Source organism: Aegilops tauschii, chromosome 3 (assembly GCF_002575655.3).
Source record: "Aegilops tauschii subsp. strangulata cultivar AL8/78 chromosome 3, Aet v6.0, whole genome shotgun sequence".
NCBI lineage: Eukaryota > Viridiplantae > Streptophyta > Magnoliopsida > Poales > Poaceae > Aegilops > Aegilops tauschii.
In genome coordinates, this window is record NC_053037.3 from 397,245,152 (window position 1) to 397,260,430 (window position 15,279).

A 15,279-nucleotide genomic window follows, 5' to 3' on the forward strand; every position below is an offset into this window, starting at 1 on the left:
AATGGCTCAAATAAACAATAAGTTGTCTCGCTTGGCCTACATAGTGAAAGGCCTAATGCGCAACGCGGAGCACTGATGCTCGAATATGGCCGGGAAAACAGGGAAACCGACATGTGGGGCACACCCGTCGGGACGACGTAGCGCATACTAGTCCAATGGAGGAGCTGGCCCACGACCTCCTCGCCACCGACAACCGTTCATGTGGGTCGTTGGGGCCAACAACGGGGCGCAGCTCCAGCACCGCCTCTGGACACGGCGACCGCGGTGAGCGACACGCTCATATCGTCGCTAGACACGGTCGGTTTCAGTGTGCCGAGGGTGGCGTTAGTGCTGTGGCACAACCAACGGTATGTTTGGTTTGTGCCCAAGGTTGCCCCATCAAAGCATTGGGTAGCCAAAATTTTGGTTGAGGTATTGGTTGCCCATGATTTGGCCGACATTGGCAAGAAAAATGAACTAGAGTTGGCTAGAGTTCATTGGCATGTCAAAGAAATGGCAACCATCCAAACAAAGACCAATCTTTGGGTCATGACCAAAATTTTGGTTGAGGTATTGGTTGCCCATGATTTGGCCGACATTGGCAAGAAAAATGAACTACAGTTGGCTAGAGTTCATTGGCATGCCAAAAAAATGGCAACCATCCAAACAAAGACCAATCTTTGGGTCATGACCAAAATTTTGGTAAGGTGCACTTTGGCCACAATCCAAACACACCCCAACACCCGGCTCATCGAGGATGCACGGGGCGCCGCGACGCGTCCGTGGAGTGGTGTAGCGCGGCCAACTGCATCCTCTGGACCTGAGACCATGCCGGGTCGTCTTTCTTTTTCAATGACATGCGGGGATCGCATGTGAGCAAAGGGCATCTCCAACATTGCCACGACCGTAGCTGACTACCCTGGCACACCAAAACCCTCCTCCCTCGCACCGTCGCGCGGTGCGTTCCCAGCCGGCGCCAGCTGCCCGCATTCATGTCGTCCGTTCGTATGTCGTCGTTAAGAGGCTCGGTGCCCGAGGAACCAACTCCGGCGACTTAATGACGCACCCGGACGCTTGGCCTCACCGGAATGCGCTACTTAAAGCGGCAACGCCCAGCTAACCTCCACACCATAGCGCATCGTCCTCCTACCTGGCACCACATCCGCCATGACCGCACGTGCGAACGCTCTGCGGGAGAGCTTGTCTTCGGGGATGAAGCTCGAGGTCGCCGCCCTCGCTCAAGTCGCCTCTCGCGACGCAATAGCGGCGTAGCCGGACGCAAACGCACAAGCGGTGGCCACGCTGGCGGCCGACGACGGGAGCAGCGTCAGCCACGCGTCCTACTTGCCACCGTCCAACATGCGGCACCGCCGAGGTCGGGGGCTCCTCCGAGGATGAGTAGGGCATGGGAGGCGGCAGGGCATGGTGTGCCAATTGGCCGGTCCGTATCCCGTGTTCTACTCTTCCTCGCCGGAGACCGCACCTTCACTTCACGGGTCTTGAACCCCGCCCCCGTACATAGAGATCGTAGATGGAGGACATCGGTCGCCGCCGTAGAATAGGTTTAGGGTCGGGTTTCTTTTATTTTTCTGTCCTATAAAAGTTCGAAATGTAATGAAAATCTGCCGTGTTTGCATTAATCTCGGCCGGTGTATATGAACTTTCACAATAATATACATATTGTAGGAGTACTAGCAAGATGCCCGTGCGTTGCACGGAAGATCAAGATCTTGTGGGAGAAAAGGATGAACGAGGGAAAGCCTTATCTGCAAATGTGCAGAGGAGTGCGGGTAAATTGTCATAGTTTCCTTCCTATCCGTTAGATATAGATCGGACGGCCTATATTGCAGGATGACAGGCACACCATCATCACCAACTCTGCTTTTTATTGAACCGAGACAAATCTAACATGCGAAGTAAAATAAACACATAGGGTCTATACATACACAAATTATCTTAGGCACTCCAATAGTACGTCCACTACACATTCACGCATTTCACATCTTTCTACATCTACGGGAACCTACGAAAGGGTTAATGTAAATTGCCTCTCTCTCCTCCCCTGATTTTCATGGTGGTGGGCCCCTCCCTCCCCCCAATCTACAATCAACAGCTCACACGTTTCACATTATGTTAATTACATAACTGGGATTACGTAGGTGTAGCATTGCTCGTCCTAAAAAACCCAACTAAGCCAACCTCCCAACATATCGCGCGGGAAAAGACCCGGCCGCGCCGTTTTAGTCGGGATTACCGGATTACTAGTAGTAGTATCGATGGATCGCGCGAAGCAACAAATTTTTTTTTTGAGGGGGCGAAGCACCTAGTTTAAAAGGAAAAAAGGCAATACACTCACAGCACTCCTGTCGCGGTCGCATTGCACCCCACACACGTTCGGTCCTGCACACGGCTCACGCAAACGGAACGCGCTTCGGCTTGCCTCTTCACTGACACGTGGGACTGCACTTGGAGAAACCGACCATGCGCCAAACTCCCCCCGCCCACCGCGCGAAAATCCTCCCCCCCACACCCAAAAATTCCCCCCAAATCCGATTCAACCGCCCTTCGGCCAACTAGCCAATAATATTCCCCAAACCCCCTCCCCCCCTTTCCCCCTCCACTCCATTCGCTCCGCCAAAGCCGCCCTCCCCGCCGCGCCGATACGTCGGCGCCGCGGTTCGGCGATCCTCTCGCTCCCACAGTACGCTCTCGGAGACTGCCGTCCTCTAGCCGCGCCGCCACCTCTGGCTACGTTCTGGTGGAGGCGCACGGCGGTCAGCGCCGCCACGGCTGGCGACGTTCGTGTGGAGACGCACGGCGGTCAGCTTCTCCCACGGTACGTGCATTCTAGACTGAGGCCCCATTCATGTCGGTGTAGCGCTGAATGTTAGCTGATAGACGCTGTTAATCTCACTGTTTGCCGAAGTAGTTTACTGTCAATATGCTCTGCTTAAGAAGCTTCCTTGCCCTGTTCTACACTCAGTCTGCTTAGCTGAGATGGCATGCCAAGGCCGATTAGTTGCTAAAATATCCTGCCATATATTTATTGTGACGTAGATTGCCATGGTCTAGTAGCCAATCTGTTAGGTGAAATAGCTCTACACCGTTTTATACTCGATCTTTGTTGCTGCGATGGCCTTCGATAGTTTGATGGCTGTGTGCTCGGCCTCATTGACTGCTGAAACAGCCTGCCATAATTTGGCACTCAAATCTGTTTGCTGAATTAGCTTTACATATATTTCGTTACTTAGATCTGCTCGTCCAAATATCTTGCCATAACTTTTAGACATCGACCTAGGTTTTTTTTCTGGACTTCATAAAAAAGCATATATGTTTATCCTGTAATATCTAGTAGAAGAACTAATTTGTAAGTCTAAGAGATGGATAGGACTTCGATAACTTCTGCTCGAAGATTCTCCGCTGCATATGTCGAGGGGGTTGAAAACTTCATGAACTTTATCAGAGCTGAGTACGGTGGTCCGAAATTAGATGTGCTCTGGCCGTGTAGCAGTTGTATGAATTCAGTTACAAGACCCCAGTCAACTGTGCAAAATCATCTACACTTGTATGGGATGTCGGTCACATATACTAGGTGGGTTCATCATGGTGAAGCTGTGAACGTCAATGTTATTGACTACGTGGAAGCAGCAGATCACCATCTTGATCTGACTGATGCTCAGGTGGAAGAGGAGGAGGAGGTGGTGGTGGCGGAGCCAGTGAGTTTGACCAACATTGAAACAATGCTATGAAATGCTCGTGCATTCCGTGAACTTTCACCTGCAAAAGAAAAACGGTGGGCCCGCATGTTGGAACAATGCAACGTTGCTGTCACCCCAGGAAATAAGCTGTCAGTATTCTCAGCTATGGTCACCTTTCTTCAGGTGAAGACATCTGAGCGGATGACCAACAAATCATTCGATGCGATGTTGGCTGCTTTCCGCGAATCTTTCCCAGATGCGTCTGAGCTGCCACACACCTACAATAAAATGAAGAATTTCCTTCGTGCAGTTGGAATTGGATATGATATGATCCATGTTTGTAAGAATAATTGTGTTCTGTTCCGGAAGGATTATGCCAACTTAAGTGAATGCCCGAAATGCAAATCATCAAGATGGAAAGATGGCGATGCTGTGAAGAGGATTCCTCATAATCTTCTGAGACATTTTCTAATTACACCAAGATTGCAGAGGTTGTTTCATGATGCTGAAACAAGAGAGGATGTACTATGGCATTCTAGGAACCAGGAGTACAGAGATCAGAATGTAATGAGCCATCCATCTCATGGTAGTGAGTGGAAAAGCTTCAATGATAAACACAAAGAGTTTGCTGCTGACCCGAGAAACATTAGACTTGGCTTAGCTTCAGATGGATTTAACCCATTTGGCCACCAGAGCGCCACATATAGCATGTGGCCAGTGCTTGTTATCCCTTACAACATGCCTCCAAATGTCTGCACCAAAGAATCAAACTACATAATGGCCTTGCTCATCCCAGGTCCAAAAAGTCCTGGAAAGGATTTTAATTTGTTCATGGCGCCTCTTGTGGAGGAACTTCAACAGCTATGGAAGGGTGTTCTCACTCGAGACCTATATAGCAGCCCACCAGCTGATTTCTTTCTGCGTGCTATTATAATTTGGTGCATCCATGATTATCTGGCTTTGGGCACTATGTCAGGGCGAACGACACATGGTTACAATGCATGTGTTCGCTGTGACAGGAATCCGCTTTCATACGCAATACTTAGCAAGAACTGTTACATTGGACACCGCCATTTCCTTGCCAAGGACAAGCCGCATCCTAGAAAATACCGAAGACATGTGTTCAATGCAAAGCATGAAAACCATGATGCGCCAAAGAGGCTCACCGCCGATGAGTTGCAAGTGGAATTAGAGAAGGTCAGGCATATTACACAGATGGTAGCGGGAAAAGGAAGCGTGTCAGGGTAGAAGAGAGATTATTGTTTACCCGCAGGCCCACTTTGTGGGACTTGGAGTATTGGAAAGATTTGGATCTGCGGCATAATCTTGATGTGATGCACATCGAGAAAAATATATGTGACAACATTATCGGCACACTTCTTAATATTGAAGGCAAGACGAAAGATACCTTAAAATCTAGGATTGATTTGACACACCTGGGTAACAGAAAGGATTTGCAGGTGCAAGATGAAGGTAAACCACGGGATATGTCACCAGCTGTGTACGTCTTGGACAAGGTAAAAAGAAAAGAATTCTGCGAGGTCCTGTCACGTGTGAGATTCCCACATGGATTTGCTTCCAACCCTGAAAGGAGAGTCAGTGTAGATGGAAACAAGGTACAAGGGTTGAAAACTCATGACTGCCACGTCCTACTTCAAAGGGTTTTACCTGTTATCCTTAGAGGATTGGGCCGCCCTGACTTATACAGAGCAGTTGCAGAGTTGGGACAATTCTTCAGGGAACTCTGTAGTAGGAATATTAGGATAGATGCTTTGGAGCGTCTTAGAGACAAGATACCAATTATCCTATGCGGCCTTGACAAGATATATCCTCCAGCCTTCTTTGATGTGATGGTGCATTTGGCTGTTCATCTACCTGATGAGGCACTACTTAGAGGTATAGTACAGTATGGCTGTATGTACCCTATTGAAAGGCGGCTAGGCACTTTCAAGGGCTATGTTAGGAACAGAGCTAGACCCGAGGGTTCCATTGCATAGGCCTACATTGCTACAGAAGCGTTGACATTCTGCTCAAAATACATTGAAACAGCTGATCAGCTTAGCAAAGAGGTGGGTGAAGACAATCACGGGCTCAATGTTTTCGATTATTCTGTTCGAGTTACAGGGAAGAGTCGACAAGAGGACAAACCTAAAGATTTGGACAAAATGGTTTGGTATGTGTTGAATAACTGTACTGAGATACTACCTTATATCAAGTAAGTGCAGTACTGCAGCTTATACATCGTAATCTACTAAACTTGCAGCACATTCTTATATATTTAGATGTTTGACGCGATCACTATGTTGTGAAGCAACTACAAAGAGGAGTTACTGCCGCAAAATCCAAGAAACATTGACAAACTGGTTATGGCAGGATTTGTGAAATGGTTCAAGAACCATGTAAGCTTTTGAAGTGCACTGTCAGTTTTTTTAATATATTGAGTACATAAGATGATCAGCTTGTCTATTTTCTAACCATAGGTTAAGAAGATGCGGGAGGATGGGCAGGCAGTTGATGATGCCCTTTACTCACTAGCAATGGGTCCTGATACTCGGGTAAGACATTATGAATCTTGCGTTGTTGGAGATGTGCGCTACAACACCCTTGCACGAGACGAAGGCAGGAAGACACAAAACAGTGCCATCATGAGCACGGATACGTATGACAAAGAGACACCTGAAATGTATGCTAACATAACAGACATTGTTCAGTTGCAGTATATCTCCAGTTTCGAGGATCATCGGTGTGTGGTTCTGTTGTGCTGTCGTTGGTATAACCTGTTTTCCAGGATCGCAAAACCCAGAGCTGATGATTATTTCAAATCCATCAATGTCAAGACGGCGTACCAGACCAACGAGCCTTTTATTTTGGCAAATCAAGCAACACAGATATTTTTCTTGGAAGACACATTTGCACGTAGCGATGACTGGAGAGTATTGCAAAGGTTTGAGCAGAGGAATTCGTTTAATGAAGTTGCACAACAAGATGATGCTTACACTGCTCCTGATGTACAAGATAACACAGATGTTCCTAATATCTTTGAGAACCATCACGTCAATGACGCCGGCGAAAAGATTGCCTGTCGTGTTGTGGACATACAAGAGTTGATAAAGAAGAAGCCAACGTTCGAGGATGTTGAGGACGAAGAAGAAGATGACACCGTGGGGAATTACGATTCAGACTGATACACATGGTGAAGATGTTGACCTTGCTGCTGCGGATGATGATTACATTGCTTTTGTCGTATTTGCCTATCAGAAGATGTTTTTTTATCTACTATGTGAAATTGTGTTTGCTATGACAACTAAAACCTGATGAACATGTTGTTTAGTATTTTCCTGTGAGAACATCACTTGTTATGTATGCTGATTTGTGTTTGGTGATTGTATGACAACTAAAACATGATGACATTGTTGTTTAGTTGTACTCATATTTGGCTGTGAAACTTGAATTTGATGACATAGTTTGCTGTTGGACTGCAATTTGCTCGACGTCTTCGAATGAGAACAAAGCTGACCCGACATGGCCTCTGCTATTTATTTATATGAGCAAAAGGGGATACCCCTTGATTTCTGTTAATAGAAATCATTAGATGTTCACAACACTACACCCAGCCTGCTACACAGGTTTCATTCATTACTAGTTTCAGCAAAGTGCTCATGTCGTAGCCACTGAATACATCACGAGTGCTACATACACTGCAAATAAAGAGACAATCATCCTATAGAGCACATCGATTTTGCCCATTATCTTCACAAGCTCTTTCATCTCCTCATTGCTGTCAAGGCCGTTCAGCAGCTATTGCTTGGCCATGATCAGAGGAACTGCATCTTTAACCTTCTGCTCTGCATCTTCCTCTTCTGCCGTTCCTTTAGTTACTTGTCCAACACCCCAACCTGCTGGTATTGGGATTCCTCGGCTAACCAAATAATCAGCGTAGTTGCATTCCCCCACATCAGCAACTTCCCAGAAATACAAATCACACGAATCTTCCCTTTTCTGCACGAATCAAATTGGAAGATCACCAACCAAACTATTAAAAAAATCAGCAACTGAAAGCAGCAGAACAACACTTAAACATATTATTACCCCATGATTCGGGCATTTGTAGAAGACTCGGCCAGGGTTGCGGATTGTGGTTGAGACGCGACGGATGACTCTGCGTGATTTGCAGCAGTGGCACCACACAAACGGCAGCGGGTTGCAATGAGCAATCGGCTGCGGTGCGCGTGCCGGCGGGGGTGTGATGAGACCCACAGGCGATGGTACGGGTGGCGACTTGGCGCATATCTGGTTGTTGCCTGCTGAAGAGCAGGTGGACGAGCAGCCAGCGGACATGGTTGCTGTGGCCAGAGCTTCTGATGCTAGGCAGAGTAAGTAGAGAAGAGGAGAAGCGAACGTTGGATATGTCAGTTTCATTACTTGCAGAGTAGCATAGCACCATATATAGTGTGACACCCAAGTTTTTATTTGGATTTTTCAAGAGATTTCTATTTGACTTGAGGGAGGTGATTTAATTTTTTTTCAAAAGAACTCTCCCTTTCAAATATTTTCTTTTATGGCAAAAGTTTTATTTGGATTCACCCAAGACCTGTCTTTGGTCTTGGAGGTTCTTGCTTTTCATTTGGACTCAAGACAAAATGCTTTTCACTTGGGAAAATGCCTTTTGAAAATCCCTTTGAAATTTGCACTATGGCTTTTGGAATAATCCTTTACCACTTTCAACAATTCCTTCTTGCCATGGCCTTAGTGCAAATCCCCTCTCCTAACCCTTCCCTCACCTTTGGATCATGTTTGGCATCTAATCCAGCAAGTTGAACCTCCCCATGTGATGATTTCCATTTAAATCTTATTCAAACAAATTTTTGTCTTCTATCCTAGCCATTGGTGTTTTTCAAAGGAGCTACACTTTCTGCTTGGATTTTTGTCCCCAAACCAACTCACCTCCCTAGTCCTTTGAACCCTCAACCAAGATCCATGAAGATCCACTGGTCTTCAGTTCAAATTTTTCAAACTACACTTGCTGCAAGTTTGGACCAGATTTGTCAAATTTGGTGAAATTCATTCAAAACCTTCTCCAAAAATTCCAAGTAAAATCAGGCAGCCTCTGGGTGCATTGAGTGGTCACCTCACCAAGTACCAGCCCCAGAATTTTTTTTCTCATAGCCATATCATTCTGTCGAGCACCTGCAGTGCATGGTCTTTGTCAAGTTCAGAAAATTCAGAGAACAGTTCAGTGGCTTACTGTCGTTTTCTTCAGAGATGGTTGTCGATCTCGCCAGTGCCACTATGTCGCCATGCTCCTCGTCCCCTCCCCCTTGTTCCTGCACCGCACGAACGCCTGGCACCTTGCGGACGTCGGCGACGAGCAGCAGAAGGTGCGCCGCCCCGTGAACGACGCCAGCGGCGGCTTTGCGGCCGCCAGCGGGAGGCACGGCGCTGACGGCGCCACCCAGCGCCGCCCAAACCACCGGAGATCGCCGCGTGGTCTTCCACTCCCCCGAACGCGCTGCCGCTCTCGTTGTGAACCGCAGGGCGCGGAGCGCGCTCTCTGCCGCCGTCGAGCCCGTGCGGCCATCTCACCGTGGACCGACGCCATTACGCCAAGACCAACTCCGTTTAGCTGTGGAATGACTCCAGTAACCTCCACTGATGCTGCCTGGCCGCTCAAACCTCCTGCCAATCCACTGCACCGCCGTAATCGCTCGCCGGAGATTCTCCGTTCACGGCCACCCCGTCGATCTGCCTATAAATAGAGGCCCCGAGCTTCAACTCGAGCACCCACCATCCCTGCACTCCACCTAGAGCATGCCTAGCCACTGGAGGAGCCCCGAGGAGGTCTCCTTCCTCGACTCCGGCCGCCGTGACCCGCCACGGGATCCAGCTCGATTCGCCCGTGTGTGCACCTCCGCCTCCCTTCTCTTGCCAGTAGCTTCACTATGCATCTCTCCTTCTGACCCGCGCTTCAATTTGAAGTTTGCAGCCCTCCACCGGAGTTCCCCACCATCACCCGAGCCGCCGTCCGCCGGAGATAGTGTCGCCGTCGACGTGGTGCTCCCCGTTGGTCGAGTCCACCACCCACCGACGCGGAAGAACAAGCTGAAGCTCTTGGTACCCTCCGATCCTCCTAACTCGCCGTGGTTCGACGCCGGCGTCCACCGCAGTCTTCGGGCGCCGGCGAGCTTTTCAAACCTGACATGTGGACCCCGCATGTCAGCCTCTGTTCTATTCTTTCGCGAATCGTTTTCTGTTGGCGCCTTCGGGCAAATACGCTTTCCCTCTTGAGCTTGCGCATTTCCAATCGAACCGTTTTCTGTTTTCTCAGTTAAAACCCTGGAACTTTTCTGTTTCATTACAGATAAGTCCCTGGATAGAAACCTTTATAACTTTTTAATAAAAGGGGATTTTTGAGTGCTTCTTTTTCTGACAATCTTAAAATTTTGTCTAGTTTTTTATGGGATTTATTTGAAAAATATTTGGAGAAGTTTCTGTGCACCCATTGGTTTTCACGTTAGTGCCCGTTTTCGTGATTGCCGTAGGTTCCGGAAGAGGTGACGGAGCCGCGAACTTCGCCGAGCTAGACTCCGACTTCTCCGAACCAGGCAAGCATGTTTTGAACATCTGATATGACAAGTGTTTTGCATGTTTGCTTGAAATTTTGTGCGTGGCATATGAGTGTCGGTAAATACCTCGTTGCTTGTAAGGCAACTACCCGCGTGTTCCAAAGTTGCGATGATCTCTGATGAGAGATGGCCTAATCATGTGGTGACATAAAGGGCAGCAAGGTGGTACTGTTGTAGCATACCAGCCTTGCGTCATCCGACTTTCTCCGACGTTAACGTGGACGGAGTCACGTTATCGTTCTTTTCCCCGCATGTTCCAAAGTTGCGATGATCTCTGATGAGAGATGGCCTAATCATGTGGTGACATGAAGGGCAGCAAGGTGGTACTGTTGTGGCATACCAGCCTTGCGTCATCCGACTTTCGCCGACGTTAACGTGGATGGAATCACGTTATCGTTCTTTCCCCCTTCCGTGCTACCACATGTTTCATTTGCCAGGATGCGGTTTAGTAAGTTGGTAACCTCTTTCCGTGTACACACCAAACAGAGAGGCCGGGATGATGGTACCTTGGCCCAGGATTAAAGCCAGTCATCCGGTCAGGGGGCATGGGTGTTTCCGGTTGGGACCGAGAGGGGGGGCACCCCCTTAGAGCGCGCGTATAGAAATTTGATCCCATGCTACGCGAGGTTGTAGCCTCCCCGTCTCAAGGTTTTTCTTGAACGTTGCCGAGGGTGATCCCTGGCTTCGGAAGGTTGAATTGGGTGTGTACTGGTTAGACGTGTTTCTTCCAAAACACCGTAGACGGAACTAGTCCCCATGACTACTGAAATCCGTTGGCTGTGGTTAAGTACAAACTCTGCAGAGTCAATTCCTTCCAAGTCATCTTATCCATGATCAAGTAGTGTAATCAGTATATCCATATCTATCCGCGTGGAAAACTGTCCCCGGTGAACAAGCTCAAGTGGTAAATCCAGTTAAATTATTATTCCTGTGGATGGACTAACTTTATATTTGTTTCGTACTTGTGATAATTTATGTTCCCGAACTATTGTATTATTGAGCTACAAATATAAGCCCTTTATGTGACGTCGCGCAGACGTCCGACTGCGGCGTGTCTTTTGTTCCTTACATTAAATATAAGCCCTTTATGTGACGTCGCTCAGACGCCCGACTGTGGCATGTTCGTCTTTTATTTTCTGTTATAAGCCCTTTATGTGGTGTCGCCCCGACGCCCGACTGTGGCATTATTATTCTCGCAGTTTCCTCTCGAGGAGTCATTCAGACACTCGTTTGGCACCAGTATTACTATTCTTGCACTTTCCGCTCGAGGAGTCATTCAGACACTCGTTTGGCACCAGTATTATTATTCTCGCAGTTTCCTCTCGAGGAGTCTTTCAGACACTCGTTTGGCACCAGTATTACTATTCTGCAGTTTCCGCTCGAGGCGTCATTCAGACCCTCGCTTGGCACCCAGTATTTATCATCTCTATGTCTGAACGCACTGGATAAATTGTTCATATGCTTCATGTTTACATTTGTTATATCTTATGTCCGAACTGTCTTGCGAGTACTTCCATAGTACTCACCTGGCTTGTTGATTTGGCCAGATGTTGACGAAGGCGATCTCTTGGATGAAGAGTTTGATAGCGCGTCCGACGCCTAGAGGAGTCCCAGTCAGTCCTGCGCGATCCCGGATATTGGTCACTTGTATTATATACGCTTCCGCCACCCGCAATAAGTCTCCTCGAGCCTCACTCCGACGCTCGAAGAGCTGTAGTCTTCAGGAGTCATATCACTCGCTTCGCGGTGATATTTCCACCACCGTTATTATCGTGAGTTAGTAGTATGCCACCCTATCCACCGTCTTGTCTTAACGGCGTGCATGTAATAAATTGTTGGGCATCCTCCGCTCAACCTTGTATTATATTCAGTACTCCTGGTATTTTTCTTCTGTGACCAAGATATTGTCTATCAGTGAGAAGGAATTCTTCCTTACTGGTCTGTAAAAGGGATTGGTCTCTCAATAATTATTTTATTGAAAAACCGGTCGTGACAAGCTTGGTATCAGAGCCAGGCTGACTGTAGGAAGCCACTAGGTGCGATCGCTAATCGGCTATTAGCGTTTTTTGTGCTTTTTCAGCTTTTTGCAATTGTAGCTATTTTCTGTTGGTCATCATAAATTTATGACATGACTACTCAGAATTTTGCCTACTTTTGTAGATGGCTGGCAGCAGCTGTGAGAATCGAGTGTTCACGAACGTGCCCAAGGGGTTTGTCAAGCTCCTCGTCTCCATCACCAAGCTCGCGATCGGGCCAGCAGCTCGCCCGGAGTTCACACTCTATCAGCACAAGCTCAGCGACGACGTGTCTATGCACCAAGCTGTGGTGCAATTCAAGGGAGGACGCTCTGCAGCTCGCCACTTCTGTTTTGTGGGAAGGGCCATGCCTACGGAGAGGCATGCCATGCAGATGGCTGCCCGTGAAGCGATAGCTCGCCTTCGGGACATCCTTCCTACGATGAAGACTCGTCGCTACCGCTATCTTCCATGCCATGTGCCTTACACCAGTCACTATGCGTTCGCCTGCCATCGGGGAGAGCGAGATGAAGCCATCGAGATGGTTGTGGAGTATCTCAAGGCTCTGGAGGAGTCTTTCGACAACCTCGTGGACGATCTTGTGGCTGCCCGCATGGACTTAGTCCGGGGCGGTCCTACCAGCAGGAAGGAGCTTGTCCACACGGCGCCGCCTCTGACATTCGTCTCGTCTTCAGCCTCGTATGCACCGGCCGTTTTGGCCACTGCTCGCCGTCTGCCTACCACTGAGGGGTTCGACCGAGTCATCGCTCCTACTCCAGTCAGAGCCGCACCGCCTGCCGCACCCGCTCTACCACCAGTCGCCCCCGCACCATCACCGCAGCGCAGCGTCACGCGCCAGGAGCCAGCAAGAGAGGAGGTGGAGGTTGATTCTCCTGGACCGCTGAGTCTTGCCATCGGCAAGGGAAAGGAAATCTTCACCATCTCCGACTGAGAGCGCCGAGTAGCCGCGGGTTATGTCTGCTTGTATGATGTGTTGCTTTATCTGTACGCTAGTTTGTATTGGTGTGTTTGCTGCCTTCCGGAGTAGTACGCTAGTCTAAATAACATGTCAGGATGTGTACGCGCATCCTGAGTGCTGTATCGTGTGTTTGCTTTTCGCATGTAAGATAGTTGCTAAGCAGTTCTTCTCCTTGCAAAATCGCTCATGTTTTCTTGAAAACCTTGAGATCTTTTAAATTTGTTGCCTTTGCAAGATTTTCCTTGTGCTGCACAGTTTTTCTCATGGGTTTTGCACAATAATACCCCAGACTGGAAAAATGTCTCGCCCGTGGACACGCTCCATGCCCAATCAGCCAGAAGAGGTTTACGGGACACAGACTAGCAACAATTTCACTCGGGGTCAGTCCAGCCAACAAGACAGCGAAGCAGCCCTGTCTCAAGTATGCCGTCTCTTCGAGCAAAGCCAGCAACAGCACCAAGAGATGATGAACCATGTCATCAATATGGGAAACCACCGTGAGCACTATCAACAGCATTCCAAGTTATCTGAGTTACAGAAGACTCGCCCCTCAACTTTTGCTCACACCGATAGGCCGCTGGAAGCCGATGATTGGCTTCGTGACATTGAAAGGAAACTGATTATTGCTCAGTGCTCAGATCATGAGAAGGTGCTTTATGCACCACACTACCTTACTGGAGCAGCTGCAGCATGGTGGGAAAATTTCCTACACATGCATCCCAGTGAACACAACATCACCTGGGAAGAGTTCAAGGAAGGCTTCCGTGGGGCACACATCCCCAGGAGCATCCTAAAGATCAAGAAGAGGGAGTTTGATGACCTGAAGCAGAGAGGCATGTCAGTAACAGAATACAATGGTCAGTTTACCCAGCTGTCTCGTTATGCCTACGACGAGCACATGACAGAAAGCAAGAAGATGGAAAAATTCCTGGACGGCCTGGCACCAGCCCTAAGATGCCAACTGATTGTACACACCTTTCCGGATTTTAAGACTCTGGTGGACAAGGCCATTACCTTGGAGAATGAGCGCCGTAGTCTGGAAGATATCCGTAAGCGAAAGAGGGACAAGACGACCCTTGCTCGCAACAACCGAAGCAAGGCTGAGGTTCCCCGGACAGACACAAGGAGATCCTCGACTACCGACCCAAGACCCGTCGGACAGTTCCATGCCAGGGATAAGGAGTACACATACCGTCCAGGGGTCACCTGCTATGCGTGTGGTCAAGAAGGGCATTATGCTAAACAGTGCCCAAAGCCAAAGAACCCGGCACCCAAGCCAAACAATGGTGGGAACAATCCAGCCCCCAAGCGCAACAATTTCAACCCCAACAACAACCACAGGAAGGGTCACCTGAACCATGTGACCAGGGAAGAAGCGCAGAATGCCCCAGACATCGTGCTCGGTACGTTCCCTGTCAACACAGTACCTGCCACGATTTTGTTTGATTCTGGAGCTTCCCATTCGTTCGTTTCGAAGAGTTTTGTTTTGCAACATGGTTTTCTGATACTCCCCTTGGAAAAATCTATGATCATCAAGTCCCCCGGAAATAAGCAACTCGCTCAGGGTTACTGCCGAGGAGTGGTCATTGAGTTCGAAGGACTACAATTCCACGTGAATCTCATCGTGTTGGAGAGTAAGGGACTGGATGTCATTTTAGGGATGGACTGGTTGACCACCAACAAAGGATTCATCGACTGTTTCAATCGGACAGTGATTCTCACTCACCATCACGGCAAGACAATAAGAGTTTCCACTCAAGAAAGGCCACGATCACAGCAACCAAAACTGAACAAAATGGACATTGCAGAACTGAGAAAAGTTCCAGTGGTATGCGAATTTCCTGATGTGTTCCCTGAAGAACTACCAGGCATGCCACCAGACCGAGAGATAGAATTCAGCATTGAACTAGCACCTGGCACCGCTCCCATCTATAAGAAGCCATATAGAATGGCACCCTCAGAATTGGTGGAGTTGAAGAAGCAGA